Here is a 23,991-nt window from a genome sequence, read left to right on the forward strand (position 1 = left end):
ATTATTAAAATATTTTCTCAGTCCCTTTCTTTTCCTCTTGTTCTTCTGGGACCCCTAGAATTCAAATGTTGGTGTGTTTAATGTTGCCCCAGAGGTCTCTGAGACTGTCCTCAATTCTTTTCATTTTTTTTCTTTATTCTGCTCTGTGGTAGTTATTTCCACTATTTTATCTTCCAGGTCACTTATCCATTCTTCTGCCTCAGTTATTTTGCTATTGATTCCTCCTAGAGAATTTAAAATTTCATTTATTGTGTTTTTCATCATTGTTTGCTCTTTAGTTCTTCTAGGTCTTTGTTAAACGTTTCTTGTATTTTCTACTTTCTATCTCCAAGATTCTGGATTATCTTTACTATCATTACTCTGAATTCTTTTTCAGGTAGACTGCCTATTTCCTCTTCATTTGTTTGGTCTGGTGGGTTTTCACCTTGCTTCTTCATCTGTTACATATTTCTCTGTCTTATCCTTTTGCTTAACTTACTGTGTTTGGAGTCTCCTTTTTTCTGGGTTCAGGTTCGTATTTCCCTTTCTTTTTGGTGTCTGCCACCTGTGGGTGAGGGTGGTTCAGTGGGTTGTGTAGGCTTCCTGTTGGAGGGGACTGGTGCCTGTTTTCTGGTGGATGAGGCTGGATATTTTCTTTCTGGTGGGCAGGACTGTGTCTGGTGGTGTGTTTTTGGGTGTCTGTGAACTTAGTATGATTTTAGGCAGCCTCTCTGCTAATGGGTGGGCTTGTGTTCCTGTCTTGCTAGTTGTTTGGCATGGGGAGTGCAGCACTCGAGCTTGCTGGTCATTAAGTGGAGCTGAGTCTTAGTGTTGAGATGGAGATCTCTGGGAGAGCTCTCACTGATTGATATTACATGGAGCCAGGAAGTCTCTCATGGTCCAATGTCCTCAACTTGGCTCTCCCACCTCAGAGGCTTAGGCCTGACACCCGGCCCACGCACCAGGACCCTATCAGCCACACGGCTGGAGTGCCTTCAGAGTTGGAGAAGCTGGCCTGCAGTGGCTCTCCTTCTGCACTGCACATTAGAATCACCTTCTTCTTCCTAGTTTTGCCCCAAAGGCAGTGTTCCACAGAGAAAAACCGTAGCCTTGAAAACAGTCACAGCTCTGAGATGGCTTTTTTTTTCCTTTGTGTTTAGTTGGGTTTCACTTGCTCACAGGGGGCCACATGCAGAGGCCTTGGACCTGGCTCTTCTGACTGGAGTTCCTATTGTGGAATGGCTGCCACCAACACCTCAGCTCAGGTAGGTGGGTCATGTGCAGAAGTGGGGCGAATGACATTGAAATCCAAGATCAAACTTTTTTTTTTGAGAGCCACAGAAACAAGATCTATATGGAAAACAAGGTTATTTTAAAGCTATGCCTAAAAGGCAGGAGGAATCCATGGCTTCTATAACATCTGCTAAAGTTTAATTGCTGCTTATGGCTTACTCTTTTCCATCCTCTAATTTGATATGTTCTCACATCTTACTTGATAACTTAGGTTCTCTGTGTAGCCCCAGGGCTAATGAAGAAAAGCTGTGGGGTTCAGGGAAGAAGTCTTTATACTGTTATCAACCTCTAGAAATCTCTTCTGGGTCTATTTCACAGAATTCCAGCTTTTGGATTACCTTGAAAGTTGTAGGTTTATGCTGAGTTATGGAATTTATAACCTGGAAGAAGCTTTCTTATGTTATAGATGAGGAAATTGAAACATAGAGAAGGGAAGGGATATATTCTGAGTTCCCGGGGTGGGGGGGGATATGAAGTGATCACTGAAGGGGTTTCATAATGTCCACATTAGTGATCTTCAAACACTTATGTGGCTAACAAGGGAAAATCTTTACTGGTATTGGAGAGCAACACTTGTGAAAATGAATGAATATTTTCTTCAGCTATAGCTGAAGAATAATGCTGGCCGGAGGGCTGTCTGCATGATGTGTGTATTACACTGACAATCTGTGGCTCCTAGAGATCCATTTTTCTAGCTAATTTAAGAACTATCACCCATACTTGTCATACTTTTCCTGTTATAAATAAGATTATATAATTAACACTCTGAGGTTCTGCCTGTGTTTTTGTGTTTTAAGCAAAAGTTTTTTCTTGTTTTTTTTTTCAATTTAAGCTAGCGTTCTTTTTTTGTTTGTTTTCTAGCTTGTTTGTATGTAAAGAGTCTTTAAAAAAATGTCATTGCTCACTTTTTGCAAACCATCTGGCAATTCCACTTCCAATGACAAAGGAAAACAGTAAGTAAAGTAACAAGAACAAAAGCAAAAGCAGGTCACCTCTTCAAAGAAAGAACTTATTTACAAGCAGATTTGAGCAGTGCTAAATAATGCACCCCACAACATAACTCATAATAACATTCAGGGCAAGTTTTCATCTTTAATCTGACTTCTCATTAATTTGAAATTGACTTAACTTAGGATTTAATGAAGAAAAATAGGAATCAGCATAAAGAAAACCCAGGTCTATAATGAAGACAATAAGCAAGCTCTTCCAGATGGCACTATCAAAACCCATGGCAGGTCACACACAGCAGTCAAGCACTGATTTTCAAATGAGAAATGAGGAAGAAAAGGGCTGGGATTTTCTTCTAATGACAGAAATTTTTATATGGATATGCTAATAAATCTGATTTACATGTCATATCTCTGTTCAGTACTTTTTCTATCATGTTGCACATGGCATTTCTGCTATCAATAATTTATTCCATATTATTCATCATCTTATTTACAAAGACTTTGGTATTCTCCTCTCCCTTGGGTCTAGTAATTCATCAGAACTTGCTGGTTCTCATCTCCTTATACATCTATGAACATCAATATATGGACCATTTCAATGGTATCCCTGCCATTTCCATATCTTCTTGTCTTTCCATATCATCCTACATATCATGGCCAGAATAACTTTCAGAAATCACTGTTTCACCCTATTATTGCTCTACTCAAATATCTCCCATTGAAAACCATACTCCTTCCCATGTACTTATAGAATGTACCTCTTGAGTTGAAGCCATCTGCTGTGTAGCCAAAACAAATCCTTCTTGAGTTCCCTGAAAATACTCTCTGCCCCACCCAATAGTTCTTCTATATCCAGAACATGGAATTAAACAACTTCTCAAAATGCATTCTACAAAACACCACATCGCTGAAATATAAATATTTTACTTTCAAAGATTTCCCAACATGTTTTCCCAACATGTTTGGGAAGTCTGCGTTAAACAAAGTTAAATGATCCCTCTTTTGCCTGGTTTTCCTTAAGAGAGCTTTGGTATGCACCGTTCCTCAAAATTATTTGACCATGGAACTCTTTTCATGAAGCCAACTGTTTGATGTATATCTATCCATATGCATACCCATATAAATATCTGTATTTCTAAATCTTATTTATTTATTGAAATTAAAAGCTTCAGAAAAATTAAACACAGAGTTACAATATAATCCAGCAGTCCTGTTCCTAAGTATATACCCAAGAAAAGTGAAAATATGTACACACAAAACTTGCACGTGAATAATGATAGCAGTATGATTCATAATGGCCCAAAGGTGAAGACAACCCAAACATCCATCAATTGACAAATGGATAAAAAATGTGGTATATCCATAAAATGGAATATTATTCAGCCTTAAAAAAGAAGGAGATTCTATAAATTATATTACACATTATAATATGGATAAACCTTAAAAATATTATGCTACATGAAAGAAGTCATTCACAAAAAGCCACATATTGTATGATTCCATTCATATAAAAGTTCAGAATAGAGAAATCTATAGAGACAAAGAGTAAATTTGTGGTTGCTTAGGTTTAGAGGGGAATAGGGGGAGAAAGGGAGGTGATACTAAATTGTATAGGTTTTCTTTTTGAGGTGATAAAAATGTTCTAATATCAATTGTGGTAATAATTGTATATATTTTTGAATGTATTAAAAACCACTGAATGGTACATTTCCGAAGGGTTAATTGTAGGGTATGTGAATTACATCTTAATAAAACTGGTTATTAAGAAAAGTTTTTTATACTATATATGAAAAATGCTACATAAATGTAAGATATCATTATCATCTTTTATTCTATATAAAACAAATGTCATAATTATTAGCAATAATAAACAAAAAAGAAAAGTTTTTAAAATGTCAAGAATAGCAGGTATCACACCATTTGGTAATCCCTTCCTATGGCCATATTTTAATTAGCAAGGGCTTAGCAATTATCTGACAAATGAACTGAAAGAAAAGGCTAACAAAAGCCTTTCTGCTCAGGGTGGTCTATGGATGACAGCATCTCATGCCCTGGCAGCCTGTTAGAAATGCAGATTCTCAGTATGATCCCACACCTGCTGAAACAGAATGTGCATTTTAGCAAGATCTAAGGTGATTCATATGTGCATTGAAGTTTGAAAAGCACTGAACTGTAGTATCTTCTCATTGTTGAGAACACTAAGCTTTTACATAGCTATTCTTGTGCCTTAGGGCTTTTAAGAGGGATTAAATCAGTTCACTTTTAATAAGGACAGCATCTAATGAATTACAATTAACCTAATTTTCTCAGCTGCGGTTTTAATATGTTTCCAGTGCTCGGTCAAGCCTCCAAAATGTGATGATTATTTAAAATAGAAGAAATCATATGAAAATAAATAGATAACTTGTTCAGGTCTTTTAGTCCCTTGAATTTTACAGACAGGCCATCTTTTATAATCAATGATTTAAATTCAAAAGCTTATAGTTACCTTGTTCAAAGATTCATAACAAATTATTTTAAACCAGCTTATTTTCTCATCAGTGAAAGCAATTTATAACCACCATTTTTTTCCCTTAGTATTGTCAACATTTTTGATGAATTAGCAAGGGTTATTTTGGTCATGCTCAAAAAATATTAAATATACATGAAGCAGAGAAAAGACTTTGTTTCAGAACTCTGCTGGATGGTTTGTGATATTGCTGGGAATACTGTAAGATTTGAAGTGCCTCATATCTATAAGCTTGTCAGAAATTAGATAAATTTATAACTGAGAAACATGTACTTAATTACAGCATAAATATACATATAAAATGCATTCCTTTCAAGGATTATTCTCGTTTCTTCTCCTTCCTGTCCCTGACCTTTCATGCCCACACAGATAGGGAAGCCTGAGGCATCTTGATTCTGCTGCTCTCCATCTCAACCCAGAAATGGGGGTCAGTCGGACCCAGTGACAAACTCATACCAACCAGGGCTAATTCCTTTCCCCACTGCAGGTGTGTGCTTGGGAAATGAAGGTCTCCTATGATGAGCAGCACCACTCAGCATTGTCAGGTGGTCTATTATTGGACAGTTATCAAAGGGTTTTAGAAAAATCCAACTGCTTTTCTCAGTCTTCAAGAGAGACTGCAAATAACAATTAACTTGTGATCAATTACCCTGAGTATTTTGATAAACAGTCACAGGACCATACTTTTATACAATGCCAGAGGCCCGCCATGCCCCTTGGTAGAAAGAGAACAACACTGTTCAGAAAAATTCTCAGATATGATTCTTTTAAATATATCTTTACTACCCATGGGGAATGATAAAATACATGAACATTTGTGTTTGTAATAGCATGAAGCACTCTACATATTTATAGTATTTACTATTCTTAGGAATATACTGTTACCAGTGAGACACTTGTATAGAAGATATAAAGTAAAAATACAAATAAATATGCATCCTTCATGTGCTTGGTTTTACTGGCAATACATGTGGAATATATCCATCAAGTGTAGCCACAATAAATAAAATGAGTGATGTCTTCTTATATTGATATTAGTTGTATTCAAGGAAGTGCAGACTTGGTCTGGAAATAGATGAAGAACTAGAACAAATAATAACAACTGAAACTTAATTTGAACTTGTGAACTAAGGTACACAGTATTTTTTCAGAAATGAGTAGTTTCAATTCTTTCTATGAGATCCTATACTGAGGAAGTTCTGGTCTTCTGGTCACTAAAAATACAGACACATGAAAGTCAACAGCAAAATAACAAGTCAATTTTAACTGGCTTATCTCCTGATTAAAAATTACACATACATATATTCAGAGTTTCCCTTAATGAGTCCTTACTGAAAGAAAAAAAGTTTCCATTATTTAGAAATTGATGAAGAATTTCTTATAGCAAGAAAATTTAAAAATCTCTTACCCATTACTATTTTTATGACAGTAACAGAAAATAATATGGGTCTTGCAAAGGTAGGAACCAACCCTCCACATTTCAGAAGTCTAAAAAGATCACTCTTTAGAATACAGAATCATACTTATCCTTTGGTGGGTGTGATTCCATAATCTAAAAAAATATCTGGAGGGAAAATACAAATCTGAGGAATTCAGTCAGGGTGCCTCAGTTGGGGGATTTTTTTTTAACTCTTTCAAAAAGATGAGCTCATTTTTAAGAGGACTAAATAGAAAAATTCAAATAACTGTGAATGAAACTAAAAGGTTTTATTCTTAAGAATAATAAATTTATATTATGCTTCCTGATATATGGCAAAATTCAAGGACCATGAGCGAAACTTTGGAAAGAAGGTCCCTTGCTGCCCACCATTTCCAGACAGTCTCATAGAGCCATTTGCCCTGATTGGCTGTTCTGTTCTATCACTTTCGCAAGTGGCAGGAGCTACTGAGGCAGTAGGTTTGCCTTAGGATTTCTGTCTTGGCGTATTACCAACAAGAGGCCTCTGTGAGCGATGACTTGCTTTTCAGCCTCATACTTTGGAGACCTCTTTTTTCCAATCTCCCTCCTTTGGCACCACCTATAGGAGCTAGGCCATAAATCTGTACATCTCTAATTAAATTTGGAAAGTGAGCCAGTTCATCTTGGGGAATCTATATCGGTGATGGTTTCTTCCAGCTTGCCTCACTTCCAAATACACTTTTGACTATAATAAGTATTAGCTGAAAACTGAGGTGTTGAAATGATTACTCTGAATTACTAGGGGAGAAATGATCGGCTTTAGTTAAAAGATTAACTTCAAAAGAGATAAAGTGGATTTCCACTTTCATAGCAGAGTCTTGGATTTGAATTATATGTTTCCTCTCTAGACGAAAAGACACAGATACTTAAGAATACATTCGGAGTTTCTACAAAGAATGACCCTGGTGTGACAGTGGCAGCTTTGCTGTTCAAATCTCAGATGTCTCCTAACGTCAAACAAGAAGGGAGAATGACAGCAGGACAGGGAGTATGAAGAAAATTAGGAATTTTGTAAAGGAAATTAAAGAAGTGGAAGGAGGGTTGTTTAGTCCCAGGACTGAATGATTAGTGCCTGCCCCTGTTCCTCACAGCCCATTTTGATTCAGCAGTGGGTTATCTCTTTCTCTGGTTAATTCTCATAGCACTTTGCTTGTGCCTGCCGTATATATACTCCTGCTAACTTAAACTATAGTTGCTTGTATATCCACCTTATCTTCTTTATTGAACTGGAAGCTCCTTGGAGAGAGAAAGATAACCTAACACACATTTTTATCTTCAGCAACATATAGTATAGGAGGAAATTTAAAAATGAGGGAAAAAGGAAAAATTTTTGAGCATGTATTATGTATTAGGCAAATGCAAGGTGTTAGTATGAAAGGATACAATAACAAATTTGTATTCCTTGCCTGACTTTTGAAGTAACTGAGATTTAATCCAAAACAGGCAGATGTAGACAAAATATCAGCTTAATTTTTGTTAAAGTTGAAACTGGAGAAAAGGATTTAGGGGTTTACTAAAGATGTATGCAGAATTAGGCAAACGCTCCCACCTGGTCACAGGTGTAGCTGGGAAACCTCAGTCTTCCCCATGTGGGGTACTGACCTGGTGAAACATGCATCTGAGCAGAGCAGATCAGCATGGGCATTTCCTGTAGGCATTTGTAGATCCTAAAGAGGAAATAGGGAGGTGGGCCAAACTCCACAATTTCTTTCTCCAAACAAACAATTTCTTTCCCAAAACTCCACAGTGAGGTAATTAACTCCTCCCTTGGGAAGAAGAGAGTGAGTGAGGGGGCAGAGAGATGTCAGGATTGATAATATCCCTCTTTATGTGGTCATGAAGTAGGGGAAAGGAGTTTTCTCATCACGAAGTTGTTTTCCTACAACATCTCATTTAATCTCTCAATCTATATTAGGTTAGATATTGTTATTCTGGTTTTACAGATGGAGGAAGGGACAGCCCATAGATATTAAGTAATTTGCCCTAAGCCTCAGAGTTTAGAGAATGTTAGACTCAATATTCAAACCCAAAGTGTGTGCTCTTTGTTCCACATGGTCCACAGTGTATGGGACAGACACATAGTTTGGTGGATGGATGGATGGATGGATAAAAAGAAAGAGATCTTTGTATACATTTATGTGTCAGATATGATAAATCCCATATATAACAACAACAGTTTGCTGAATTACATTGTTTATCCACATTATCATTTCTAATGTGTTTCAGGAAAAATTTGGCTAAAAATATTATCAAACTACTGTAAAATATTTTAACAGTCAATTCATTAAACAATATACCTTTATGTTCATTTATTTCTTCCAAATGGAAGACTATCCCAAATGTCCAATCAATGTTCATTATGTTTGTCAGTTCACTTATTAAAATGTACATTAATGTTAATTACCATCTCATTGAGAAAAATTCCTTGACTCCATGGTACTACCATGCTCAAATAGTGACACTAGTTATGTTGCTGCACCAATAATTTAGACAAGCCACATGGAGAAACTTCAGAAAGTTCAAACTAAGCTAAGACTTTGATTTGCTCTCTAGAAGTAAAAATGTGATTTGCCCTTTCAAATGAAACAGACCTGTTATCAGCAAATATTTACACAGACCTACTGATAACCAAATGGTTTAACCAGTCAAAATTTAAATGACAAACCCAGCATGATTAAAATTTGTACATAAGGAAATGAATAAAATGTGTACTGACTGTATGTCTGTGTGCATTTATGTTTGGATGGGTATGTATTCATTCATCCATTCATTCATTCAATAAGCATTTATGGAATCCTGCTAGGTACTAACACCTGTGATATAGGTATAAAAAAGTGAAAAGACACGGCCCTTACCTAGGAGATACTCCTAATCTCCTAGAGACAGTATGAATGTGTAAATAAATACAGTGCTCTGTGAGAAGTTTTATATTAGAAGCATATATAACATGAAAGGAAAGAGTCTAACTTACAGCCTAGAAATAAGAAACAATAGATTTAGACTCTCCCATAAGGACCATAGATGTTGGAATCAGACACAGAATACAGAATAGCTGTGTGCGAAATATCAAAAGAAAAGGATATAATTATAATAATGAGCATACAATAGAAAGGAACTACCTGATTTGAGAAAAATGAGACTTCTAAAAATGTAAAGTTAAATTGTTGATATTTGAAACTCAATAAGACTATGTGAACACATGCAGTAAAGAGAGAAAAGAAAATACACCACATGAAAGCAGCATGTGAGACAATGAGAAGGTCCAACATATGTAAAATCAGTGTAACAGAAGCAGACATTTAGCAGTATCCTGGCCTCAACCCAATAGATGCCAACCATACTCCCTCCCCTCAGTTGTGAAAATCAGTGTCTTCAGACATTACCAAATGTCTCTGGGGGACAAAATTCCTCCATCTGAGAACCACTGCCATAAAACACATATGAGAAACACAAATTATTGACCTATGTCACTCATGGTTATGGATGCAAATATCATAAACAAAATTATAGCAAATTGGATTTAATAACAAATAAAATTACAAAATCCAGTTAGACTTTTCCCTAAATGCAAAGATGTTTGTATATTTGAAAAACTATAAATATTTAAACCCACATTAACAAGTTAAAGAAGAAAAGTTTTATATCCTTTCTATATATATATATATATATATATATATATATATATATATATTCTCACAGTGTCCAGTGGTATGCAGGCATTTCCCCTTATAATTTACACATTATAATAAACTATTTGCAGAGTGAGTTAGAAACTATGCTTTATGCTCAGTGCTATGCTTGAAGGAAGGGGACACTCATGTACCTGAGCTAATCAGAAGCCTTCTCCACAAGTTTTATGGCTCTTTAAAGAAAAGGTTAAAGAATAAGATTAACTCACAAAGCCATTTATAAATGTTTCAATTCCACTGAAGGGTAGACTCTAGATGTATTTTAATGCTGCAATAAATGTCTACTAAAATTTTGATCTGTATTTAAAAAAGCAATTCAAATAAGTTAAATCCAATTTATATTAATGCAAAGAAAAAGTATTTTCAAATGATTGTTTAACTCTATGTCTGCAGTATTTAACACAATGATCTTTGAAACCAACTGACCTTTATTGTTAGTATCCAGTAAAAAATATGAATGACTCATCAGTGCCCTCACATGAATTGAAGTGTTCATTTGTAGTGGCTTTAGAATGTATTTAATTTCAAAACAACTTCTATTATTTTTATTTAATTATGCATATAAACAAATCTGAGATCATTGCATGTTCAACAGTCAAACAAGATGAATCTCTAGCATCACTATGTCTACCAAATGGTCATTTAAAGAAATGACAAAGAAAAGATGCTGAGAAGTATGAGACGGAGAGAGGTGGTTCTTTATTGGCAAGTTGCTCCACCCCAAACCACCATCCCAAGTTCTGCGTCTTGGTAAGTAGGAAGTCAATGTTAATTCAGTGTCAAACTCCTTATTCTCACAAATACTGATGTTACACTTCGTTTGCATGAATGATCATCAGTTAAATGAAAGCACGGAAATCAGTTCTCTAAAATGTTGACATTTATATGAAGAGGGACTAATTTCAATTAAAATATGAGATAAGTGCATACAAATGAATTAGTGGATATAAAGTTTACCCTGTCTTATCAGCCTAATAGTTGTTATAAAAATAACAACAATTGGCTAATTGCTGTGCTGGGCACTTCAAATGTATCTATGATAATAATCATGTTGATAAAAGTAATACTCAGCCAAAAAGAAACAAAACTGCCTATCAGGCAAGGAAGGGGTTGTGCATCATCATGCAGATCATGCTAACTTCAGTGGCCATTTTTCTACCTTTCATTTGGACACCATGGGGTGCTTTACTCCTCTGGTTCTCTGATATTGAGTCCATCCTGGAAACACCATTGCCAAACAATCTCATCAGAAACAAAGGTGATCTCACTTGAGTGAAAAAGGACCTGGGTGAATTTAGGGCTTGCCTTTATAAATTTATACCCTTATAGGCAGAGGACCCTGCCTGGAATGAAGCCTGTCTCAGAAAGGCCCAGATGCAGTCACCCTTGAACATCTGGTTGTCCATTTGGAGCCCTTCCTGTTGCTGCCTGCCAGAACATTTCCAGAAGGTAAGATGCTACACTGCTTCCTGAGAATCTGAGAAATTCTCCAACCTACTCACATCTACAACTTGTCTAGTCTTGGCAGTCCCAAGCAAACCCACAGCCCCAGCACCAGACACCTTCAGTTAGATGTCTTTTGTTTGTTTTGTTTTATCCCAACAACTTATTCAGATATGTCCCATTAGGAATTGACATTGTCAGGGGAAAAAATAAGTGTGATTTTGTAAGGTCAATGGGAACCAGAGGTGCTAACCAGAGATGCTTATGGTGCTTAAAACATAGTTAGAATAAATGCATTTCTATGTGATCTAAAAAAAAAAAGGTTGAATACATAAAATGCTCAAGCATTTAAATGGTAAGGATAGATAGGGGGAAAAGTCAGAAAGGACAGTTATAAGGCATGGCACAAGGGATCATTTTATTTTGGGTGTTTCCTCTTTTAGAGAAGAAGACAAGGAAGTGGTCTGTGGTCCCAATTATATTCCCCAAGTGGGAAACAGCATGGTCATAAATGAGAGTGCAATTCATAGTTATCATTTGAATACCTACTATATGCCATCCACTATGCTAAGTGCTTTAGATGCATTATCTTATTTAATTCCCGCAGCAACTTTTGTGGTTTTAGGAGCTACCATTATCCTAAATTTTACAGTTGAGGAAAGAGTCTTAGCAAGATTAAATAACATGCCCAAGGTTATATAAATTGTAAGTGACAGAGCTAAGACTCAAATCCAGGTCTCTTTGAATCCAGTGCACTTAACCTCATTCTACAATGCCTTAAAACACTAATCTGTAAAGTTTTGGCTTATGTTTCAATCTTTGCCTCTAATCAGTGAGCTCCTTCAGGGCAGAATTTATTTCTCATTAATTTTTATATCCCCAGAGCATGGAATAATGCCTGATACAGAGCAGCAACCCAATGATTGTCAAGTGAACAAAATGATGAATTAATAAATAAAGGAAGGAAGGAAGGAATTTTAAAAGGAGTCAGAAAATGGAAGATCGTGAAAAAAAAAGTAAATTGTACACTAAGAATGCTGTCTCTGTGGTTAGTTTTGTGTCCCTCTTTTTCTATTGTAACAACATATGAGTATTTTATGATAAGCACCATTTTCACTTTAGAATTAAACAAAATGCTTTCACAAATATGTATTTTACCCAGGGATTTAAATGAACGATTGAAATTCCACAATCAGAACATGACACAGCCAAACCAGCATATAATCATATGTTTCTCCTAATAAGCTACTTGAAGTGTTCTTAGGGTTACAATTTTGTAATCTAGACACGAGAGGAAGATCTGTGCTCTTGATAACATTCAGCACAGGCACTTCAACTGGCTCTGGATCAAAGACAAGCCCCTCTTTTGCATTACATAAATGTCCTCTCTTTCCTTATCAGGAAGCAGACAGTCCTAACCATTACCTTCACATCCTCTGCCATCTTCCACCAGCTTCTGGCCAGCTTGACACTTGCAGTAATAACTGCCAATCGTATTACAGCATTGGTCCTGACAGACACCATGGTACATTCATTTATATCTGCAATTGACTATGTAAACAGAATTAGCATCCTGTAACTAGACACACATAAAGACTTCAGTGGCTCTCCTAAAAAGGTACCATCACAGAGTGACATTATTCTTTGACCTCAGATGAAATGAGATAAAACTATAGTATCTTATTTTAATTAGAGCTAACACACTCTAATTTTGATGTAAAGAACAGTGTCCCTAAGGGGTTGTCTAATCTTATGGAATTTGGAGGCTTATGGTACAGATCCAGATATTTCACATCCAAGTCATCATTTCGGGATGAGATTAAGAAGAGAGTGAGGAACTAGCAAGTCAGAATACCAGGTCACCTATTTTTATCCATTAAATGTTTTGTTGCGGGCTTCTCAGATAAATAATTACTGAGCACCCACCACTGTATATCTGGCATTGTGCTAAAAAATGTGGGGAGGTCAAAGGGTAGTTTCATGGCTTCCAATGATTCAAATCCAGCTGGGGTTGAGGACTAAACAGAAGTGTGATTTGGGTGTGTCCATGTGCTGGGTCTGTCCACAGCCTACTTCTTAACCTGTGGCCAGAAAGCATCTTCACAGATAGGGCTCAATTTTATGTACACCCCCATCCAGCTGCCAGCTGATAAACATTCCAACCCATCTGCAGGTTTGATAGTGAGTGGCCTGTTCTGCTCCAAGTCGTCACTTCTGCATGTTGACTTGCTGACAATGGTATTTGTTTCCTGAAATGAGTGTGGCTGGAAGGCAGAGAGGGTGGAGCGCAGAGAAGAAATGGGGAGGGGCAGGTAAGGATGGCAGAGTGAAGAAGGGAGAGACAGAGGGGGAGAGGAAGAGTGAGTTAGTTGAGACCAGCCAAAGAAGCTGACAAAGTAAAAGCACTGCCAAAGAGGAACTGAGTTCCCATAACTTTGGAACCAAGAGTGCAGAGAACTGATACTGAAGAAATGATGAGGTACCAAGCAGAGTGGGGTAAGGTGCACCTCAACTGGATAGAACTGAATTTGTCTGAGGCCTGGCTGTGCAGCTGTTGAGACTGCTTCCATTTGTTTTTAGTTAACTTTTCATTGACATGTGACATACACAAAGTATACAGATCTTTAGGGGACAGTTTGATGAGTCTTAAGAAATAAACTATAGCAATGCAACCCCAAGAAATAGACCATGGCTAGCACCCAAGGTGCACCCTGCCTAGCTGAAGGTAACAACCATTCTGATCTTTAACACTATAGGTTAGTTTTGTCTTTTGGAACTATATAGAAGTAGAATCATACTGTGTTTTTCATGTCTGTCTTCTTTTGTCCAGCATTCTGCTTATGAGATTATGAGACTGTACTTGGACTTCGCTCATTCCTATTCCTGTATATTATTCAAATCTATGAATACACCACACTTTTTATTTATCCATTTCACAGCTGATGGGAATTTACCTATTTTCTTATTTTTGGTTATTGTAAAGAGTGTTGCTACGAACATCCTTATACATGCCTTCAATGAATGTACATATACATTTTGGGGGGTAATATATCTAGGACTGAAATTGCTGGATCAAAAGGTATGATATGTTCTGCTTTAGTAGCTACAGCCAAATAGTCTTCTAAAGAGGTTATTCTAATTTACACTCTCACCAGTAGTGTATTAGAGGCCAGATGCTACTCATCCTTGCCAATGTTTGGGATATTCTGTTTTGTTTTGTTTTTCATTTTAGTTCTTCTGGGGAGTGTATAAGAGTATCACATTGTGACTTTAATTTGCATTTTCCTGATGATTAATTAGGTTAAACACCTTTTTCATGTTATTGGCCATTTGGATAACATCTTGTTGACATGCTTGTTCAAATATTTTGTCCATCTGTCCAATTCTTAAAATACTGATTCTTTTACTAGTAGGTCAAGTAGAATGTTAAATAGAAATGGTGGCAATGATTATCCTTGTCTCGCTTCTGAATTCAAAAGGATAGTTTTTAACATTTCACTGTAGTTATGATATGTACTGTAGGGATTTTTAAAAAAATAGATTAGTTTTATCAGATTAAAAAAGTTCTTTTTTACTTCTAGTTTCTTAAGTATTTGTATCATAAATAGGTGTTAAGTTTTATTTACTGCTTTTTCTGAATCTAGAAGGACAATTATATGGTTTTCCTAGTTAATTCTCTTAATATGATGAATAACATTGATTTTTTGCCTCCCTGAAATGAACCTGGTAATGATACACTACCCTTTTATATATTCCTGGATTCAGTTAGCTAATATTTTGTTAGGATTTTTGTGACTATATTCATGAAAGAGATTTTCCTGCACTTTTTCTTTCCTGTAATATTCTTGTTAGGTTTTGGCATCCAGGTCATACTTGGTGGATTAAACAAATGAGGGTGTTTTCCCTCTTTTTCTATTATCTGAAGAATCTGAGACTTTTGTCTTTCTTACTTAGATTTTTGAAAGAATTCATTTATGATACCATCTAGGCCTGGGATATTGTATATGTGTGTGCGTGTGTATGTGTGTGTAGACTTTTAATTACAGATTCCACTTCTTTAATAAATAAGAATATTCAGATTTTCATTTAAACATGTTAGATAAATTATATGTTTGGAGGAATTTGTCCTTTTCATATGAATGTTCAAATGTATTTCTGTTAAGTTGTTCACAGTGTTCTCATCCTATATTTTTAATGTCTGTTCAGTGTGTAGCAAGGTTCTTTTTCCTATTCCTGAAATAAATAATGTGTGCCTTCTCTTTTTCTCTTGATCAGATTTGGTATCTATCTACCTACTATCTATCTATCTATCACCTTCATCTTTTCCAAGAACAAACTTTTGGCTGTATAGATTTCTTTCATTGCTCTGCTTCTAAGTTCCTGAGATTGAAATTTAGTTAATTAATTTTTGGACTTTATTCTTTAAAGATATTTCTGGTTATCTATAAATGTATAACAAACCACCCCCCAAATAAGTGGCTTAAAGAGGCAATTTACTGTTATCTTTCACATTTCTGGGGATTGAAGGGCTCAGCTGGGTGGTCCTTATTTGGGTTTTCACATATGGGAGCAGTCAGGTGGCAGCCTGAGTTAGACTTGCATGCAGACTTTTTCACTCACATGTTGGGATTTGGGCTGAGATGGTTGGAATATCTGAGAGGCTTGTCGGGCATCTCCCTTTATCTCCACGTGCCTAACTTTGACTCTCTCACTGCCTGATGGTCTCGAAGACAGAAATTGATGGCAACCTTCTTGGAGAGAGTGGGTCACACTAATATGTTCATTTAAGGCTATACATATTCCTAAAAATAAAGTATTAGCTACATCCCACAGGTTTTGCTATGTTATGATTTAATTATCATTTGATTGACAATGTCTCCTATTCTAAATTAATATTTTTGTTTGGGTTATTTTGAGGTATATTCTGGGGGTTGTCCAAACATTTTAGGAACTTCCCATCATCTTGTTATTATGAAATGCTAGATTGATTCCACTGTGGACAGAGAATATGCTCTTCATGACTTCAGTTCTTCAAAATCTGTTAAGTCTTGCTTTATATTCCAGCACAGAGTCAATTTTGATTTTTTAAAAAATCTATATCTACTAGAAAATAAAGTGTGATCTACAATTGTCAGGTGCTATGTTTTCTGTATGTATATATGCACATATAAATTATTTATATGTATATATTTCAAATATGTACAAATGTATATTTAATTAGTTCAAGTCCATTAATCATGTTTCTCATATCTTTATATCCTTAGGAATTTGTTATATATTTGTTATATATCAGTTAGTGAGAGAGGCAGAGTAAATTCTCCCTAATTTTACGTTTTTCCTTTTATGACTGCAGTTTTTGTTTTATATACTTTGAAGCCCTATTATAAGTGGCATACAAGTTCAGAATTGCCACATCTTCCAAAAGATTAACACTTTGTTATTATAAAATGTTCCGCTTTAGATCCAGCTACTTTTCTTTCATTAAAGTTGAGGTGTTAGCAAATATGGTCCTGTCTAAAACATGCCTAAGACATTTTGTCCATGCCAAAAAATCCTTGATATTTGGTCCTGCCCAAAACCTCCATTAGACATCTGGTCCATAAGACATCTGGTCCATGCCAAAAGGTCCCAGATATTCAGTCTTGTCCAAAACTGTTTGGCATGGACCAAATATGCTCATGGACATTTCAGACAGGACCAAATGTCCTGCAAGAAGTTGAGGTTTTGTGATTATTAGTAGCTATATAAGTTTTCTTTTGGTCTGTGTTTGCATGACATTTCATTTTCTAAACTTTAGGCTTTTTGTATTCACATATTTGAGAAACTATATCCATGTATCTTTATCTGTATGTGTTATTTTAAACATTCTAACATCTTTAAACCATGGTATTATATCACTGACTTTCAATGTAATTACTAACATATTTGGATTAAATTTATCATTTTATTATTTTTCTAAATTTCTATATATTTTACATTACTTTTACTCTGAACTCTTAGATCCTTTTAAATTTATAATTTTTAGTGTTCTACATGTACTCTTTATTAGGTTGTCAGTAATATATTCCTTTATTATTCTTTTGGTGGTTACTCTTGATATTACAACATCTATTATTAAAGTCTAATATAAATTAGTACTTTAACCATTTCCCTGACAATGTTAGAAACTTATACTTTAATTCCCTTTATGCTTTTCCTGCTTTTTATATTATTGTTATCATGCATTTTAATTTCAGATATTTAGAACCCATAAGACTTTATTGTTATTGTTTTATATAGTCAATAGTAATTTAGCTTTATCCACATATTTGCCTTTTCTGGTATTCATTATTGCTTCTTGGATTTCTGTGCTTCTATTTGGAATAATGTTCCCTCTGCCTGAAAACTCCTTTTAGTGTTTCTTTTCATATGGATCTGCTGGCAACATTTTTTTTTCAGATTTTATTTGTCAGGAAATGACATTTTTCAACTTAGTTTTTAAATAAACTTAAAAAATTTTTAGAACATTTTCAGATTTACAGAAGAACTGCAAAGATAGTAGAGGGTTTCCATAAACCCCATTTATTCCATATTTCACTATTATAAGTATCTTACATTAGTGTGGTACATTTATTATAATTAATGAGCCAATATTGATACATTATTATGAACTAAAGTCCATACTTTATTCAGACTTTCTTAGTTTTTACCTAATGTCCTTTTAAAGTCCCAGGATCCTTTGCAGGGTATCATATTACATTAGTTGTCATGTCCCCTTAGGTCCCTGTTGGCTGAGACAGTTTCTCAGACTTTCTTTGCTTTTGATGACCTTGACAGTTTTGAGGAGTACTGGTCAGGTATTTTACAGAATGTTTCTCAATTTGGATTTTTATCATGTTTACCTTATTATTAGACTGGGATTATGTGCTTTGAGGAGGAAGACCACAGAGGTGAAGTGCCATTTTCATGATCATATCAAGGGTACATACTATCGACACATCACTTAGTGCTGTTGATGTCAACCTTGATCCCCAGGCTGACAGTGTTTGTCAGGTCTTCCCACTGTAAGTTTACTCTCATTCTCCCCGTTTTCCATACCAATATTCATTGGAATGAAGTCATTATGCACAGCCGACATTTAAGGAGTGGAGTTATGCTTCCCCCTCCTTAAAGGTAAGGTATATATATAAATTATTTGGAACTCTTCTGCACAGATTTGCCTATTCCCCCCATTTATCACACTTTAATTTTTGAAAAATATTTTCAATGGAATAGAATTGTAGGTTGACAGCTGTTTTCTTTAAGCATTTCAAAAGTGACATTTCATTATCATTTAAATTTCCTTTTGACTGTAATGTGACTGTTTTTCTCTGTCTGCTTTTAAGATTTTCTTTTTGTCTTGCTTCTGATATGTTTTACTATGGTATACTTTAACGTGGGTTTTTTGTTTTTTTGTTTTTTTGTTTTTTTTTTGGTAGCTTTCCTCCTTGGAGTTTATGGTACATCACATTTCTGTGGTTTGATGTCTTTCAGTTTTAGAGAAATTGTTCTCACCATTATAAGTTCAAATACTGTTTTTGCCCATTTTCTCTCTCCTCTTTCTTGTACTGCATAACACGTTTGTGAGATCTTTGATCTATACATCATTTTTCTTATGCTATTTTCTGTTTTTGTTTTATTATCTTTTTCCTTTATTTGCTTCAATATAGATATATTCTACTGACCTGTCTTCTAGGTTATTAATTCTATAAACAACTGTTCATAATATACCATTAATTCCATCTACTGCATTCTGCATTAAAGTTATAGTCTTTTTCATTTCTATTATATATAGCTGATTCTTTTTACAAATTTTACTTCTTAGGTGAAATTTTACATTACATCATCAATTTTCTCACTTTTACCAATCCACTCTTTTTTGACTTGCTTTATAATATTGAAGCTGGACCCTGTAAACACTTCTCCCTTGCCAGGTGGTACAATGCTAAGCCTTCTTAGTAGAGGGCACTGTATGAACTCTGTAAGAGGAAGGGGCTTATCAGTTTGATTCTAGTACTTTCTGTTTCACAGGCATGTACACTGTGGCTACCAGTAGGCAGCTTCCCTATCAGTTGGAAGCTTATCTATCAGCAAGCAGCTACACTGCCAGTGGTATGTACCCTTCAGCAAGTCTCACCAGTACTCCAACAGGCAGCTTCCCAGTGAATTTCACTGCCACCCATTTCTGGCCAGCAGCACCTCAGCAAACTTTTATGCCACCCAGTGACCTACAGCCACAACCTCTCCAATTGGATCTGAATTTCAACCTGGCGGGGAGATTAGGAGACTGTTTCTAAATTTGTTCCTTTCTTGGGCACTCTTCTTCAGTCCTGGAAATAGTGGCTGTTCCCTACATCTGCTATTCCTATGTTCTTTAACATTCTCTTAACCCTTCTTAGTACTGTATCTCTAGTTTCTAATTAATATTTTTTATAGTAGTTTTTTTTCCTTATCACATCCTTCCTGCGGTTTCTGGTATACCCTCTCTCCAGTATCTTGATCCCTCAAACTTTGGCTTTCATGATAGTTCTGAATGCCAATTTACATCTTTCCAGTCCAGTGAGACTGATGACTGCCCTGTCTACCTTTTCTTCCTATTAGCAGCAATTTTCTTCTCATCTTTTGGCATTTCCCACTATGTCACATATGAATCAATCCCTCAAAGAGAAAACTTATCTCACTGACATTCCTGGCTGCCATGATATTCTCTGATATCTTCAGATGAGTGATTTTTTTATATTACATGCAACTTTTCTAGTTGTTCTCAGAACGAGAATAGGTTTGCTACCATGTAGACCATTTTAGCCAGTAAAAGAATGCCTATTCACACTTTTCTTGATCTTCCTTACTTTTCTTTACACTACACTAGTCCAAAGAAAACTCCATTAACTGAGGCATTACCTGCTTGTTTATTTTTCTTAAAACTTGACTCAGCCAATAAACCAGGAATTCATGAAATGATTAACAAAGAATACAAGACTCTATAAATAGGTCCTGAGCTTTGTGTTGCAAAATATCATACAGAGAAAGATCAGTGAAGGCTGACTTCCTAAGGAATATTTGGGTACAAGTTCACATATTATTCTCTAAGCTTAGGTTGCTGAAAAAAAAAAAGGAGATATGTTAGAATAGGTCAGATATCAAGAGTCCTGTGATTCCACTTTTAAGAATTCATCCAAAAATATATTCCAATGGAATTCAACTGTGTTAGACACCTTTCTGTGCTTAATATCATGCAAGCCTCACAATGAACTGATGAAATCATAAAAATTATCCTTATTCAAAAAAGCTATGGCCATTAAAAAGAAAACTGAAAGTCATATATATGTTAAGTAAAACATTTATTACAACTGAAATGTTCATCAATATGGAAATAACTAAGTAAATTAAATGTATCACTTCAAAGCAGTCATTACAAGTTGTAATTGTGATGGCTATAAAGCAACATGGAGAACTGTTATGTTGAAATGGATAACAAATTGTTTCTGTGTTTTAGTTGCAGCTATAAAAGCCATATATTCTTATGAAGAAAGCTTGGAAAGATTAAAAAATTAAATAATTTGACATAACAATAGTAGAGTTATGTCTTTTAAAGTTTTAGTTTTGGTTGTAATATTACTTGTATCATCATTACTTTAAAAAATTGGTCTGAGATGTCTGACGGGCAATAAAAAAGAATAAAACAATGGATTATACAATTTTTGGAGACTATTCAAAGGGAAATAATTTGTTTTTTAGGAGGGATGGATTTTTACTCTTATTAAATTCTTATGGAAATCTGTTTGAACATAAGGATTACTGGATAAAACAATGATGAATCTTCAACAGAGGTTTTTCCAAAAATGCCAACATTTTTTACATCAATTTTTGACTAATATTGACCTGTACTAAGAGGTGAGGCCTAATGTAATAGCATATTATGGCTAAATTAGTTCAACTGAAAGCTGAAACAATATGGCCCAAATTGCCTCTGCCTGGTTTTACCTGAAATAAATCTAGAATTTTAAAAGGAAAATAATGCTGGTTTGCATAGTCCTGAACAGGGCTTTGGAAAATAGTTTATGCTTTTGGACCACACTCATACTTTCTATGTGTTTTCCAGTTCACCACAGTCTTTCCCACAACATATTCCTTCTCACTGAGCAGTCTCACTCATTTCTTTATTTGACTGGCTCTGAAAGCATATGACTTTACACTTCCTGGTCTGAAAGACTTGGCTTCAAATCCTTAAAGATTCACAGGTGTCTCTCAGGGAAGGCCTGGAAAGGGATGGAGAGGAGGATGAGGAGAAGGAGCACCCTAGCATAACTCCTCTAATTCAATAAGTGAAAAATTGCTTTTATTACTTTTATATTGGATAGTTCTCAACTTAAAATCTATTTGAATAAAGTGGTTGTTTTTGTTACTAAAAATATTTGAATCCTTTCCCTAGACTATTACATCTGATTACAGGAGAGTTGAAGACAAGGTCTTTTACTCCTAAAGAATGTGAATAAATATATCTCTGGGAGGTAATATGAGAGAAAACTGTCAATAAAGAGACCCAGTTTTGATTCTGAAATATTAAAATAATAAATAACATGTGTAAGGATCCCTTTCCACATATGTCTATTTACTTTAAACTGTAACAATCATGAACAATATTAACAAGTGTCAAACTGAATTTGGCCCTTCAGAAAACTCATAATCAAATAGATAAGATGGGGCTAATTTAGCAGGAGTTTAAGAAATAAAAGACGATTAAAGGTTTTGTTGGTCAAAATGATTAGTATATAAAAATAATATTAAAAGGACTTAAAATCTCTTCTGCTCAGTAAGAATTTTAGTATCACAAAAAACTGTTAAAGATATTTTACAAATGTGTTTCATGTTTTGGGAAGTAGATTAACACCAGTAGTGAAAAACATAAATGAAAGAAGCTGATAGATTGCTCCACATAAACTTTAAAATCTACCATTCCAAGAGACCAAAATTAAAAGACAAATAAGAAATGAAGAAAACAACATTGACACATAGAAGGCAAAAAGGGCAGAAATCAAAAAAAAAGGGCAGAAATCATTAATATATAAAAGGTTAATATAAATCAGTAGGAAAAGGTGAACTCTCCCTAACAGAAATTTGATCTAATGAAATGTGATAAATTAAAAAAATCAGAAATACAAATGTCCAATAAATGTCAAATATTTTTGAACCTGATAATCGAAGAAATTAAAATAAAAATAAAGTTATACTATTGCTTCTTTATCAGATTTACAAAGATTAAAATCAATACTAATGTGTAAGGGTTGTAAGGGTGTGACGAAAGCAATGTACCATACTTTGCTAGTAAGAGCACAAGCTGAGAAATAGTTTCTGAGAGTCTACAAAAATCAGGATATGCATACACTTTTCCACCCAGCAATTCTACTTTCAAAGAAAAAGAATATATCATAAAGAGATAATCACAAGTGTCTATAATGATTTATGTATTTTTTAATACCAGAGGAAAAAAATAGAAACTAAATATCAAACTGCAGTAAGTAAATTATAATACATATGAATCAAGGACCACTATATGATAATTAACCATCACAGGCCAGGAGAATATTTATATACCTCTGCAAATATGACACACTAAGGGTGTGTATACTTACATATACATATATAATGATCACCTCATATATCTACTTAACGTGTTAATACATGTGTTTTTTAAAATGCAAGTACATACTCAAATATGCTAAAAGTCCTTATCTTTTTTTTTTTGCGGTACGCGGGCCTCTCACTGCTGTGGCCTCTCCCATCGCGGAGCACAGGCTCTGGACACGCAGGCTCAGCAGCCATGGCTCACGGGCCCAGCCACTCCGCGGCATGTAGGATCCTCCCAGACCGGGGCATGAACCCGTGTCCCCTGCATCGGCAGGGGGACTCTCAACCACTGCGCCACCAGGGAAGCCCTCTTACCTTTGAATGATTTATTACAGTTGGCTTTGTTTTGTTGCTCTGCACTTGCCTGTTTCCTAAACTTCTCTGTAATGAGCATACTTTCAGGAAAAGAGCACAATAAATGTAAAAAATATATATTTTAAGTTAAGGCTAAAAGTTTCCTACTACCTTCCCTTTCTTTTTTTTATATACTCTTGCCATGGTGCACAATTATATGACTTCTAGTGTATTCACTTGAATTTTAGAATACGTGGCATGCTTTTATAAAAAATGAATGATCTTTAAGATTTTGCTTGTTAAGCTGCTTTGTAAAGAGCTTAAAGCTGCTCAATGATATAGAATGTTGGCATTCTCTTCAGTCCATTTCCTGTGGCCAAGGCTGTATCATTCAATGAGTTGGATGCTCCATACTTGAGAAAGCAGCAATGCATGTGAATGCTTCTGATCTCTGGAGGAATCTTCATATTCAAGTGATAAGGATAGCATTCTAGAATACTCTCTGTGGAAGGTATGCAAGAGACCATTATTCTCCTGAAAACTAGACCCATGCTTATGTACTGAAGATTTGATGAAAGGAGAGGATAGCACACTATCTATACCAAGAACTTCCTGCCAGGGCTAAAGTAGAAACCCTTTAAGGACAACTAAATGTAACAAGCAGGTGAGTTTCCTGGGCAAGGCAACAATTCCAAACGCAATGGCTCTTATTATCAAGCTTAAGTCTTG

General features: G+C 35.3%; 1 pseudogene across 1 annotated transcript in view; it reads right to left on the bottom strand.

Annotated features, from left to right (window-relative positions):
• The window catches only part of LOC307053740, a 471,967-nt pseudogene that overhangs the window by 124,131 nt on the left and 323,845 nt on the right, over positions 1-23,991 (bottom strand). Inside the window, exon 4 of the transcript in view lies at positions 12,748-12,863. The product of the transcript in view is annotated as an uncharacterized misc_RNA (transcript). The remainder of the gene's footprint in view (positions 1-12,747; positions 12,864-23,991) is intronic.

The sequence above is a fragment of the Hyperoodon ampullatus genome (genome assembly GCF_949752795.1).
Source record: "Hyperoodon ampullatus genome assembly, chromosome: 5".
Lineage (NCBI taxonomy): Eukaryota > Metazoa > Chordata > Mammalia > Artiodactyla > Ziphiidae > Hyperoodon > Hyperoodon ampullatus.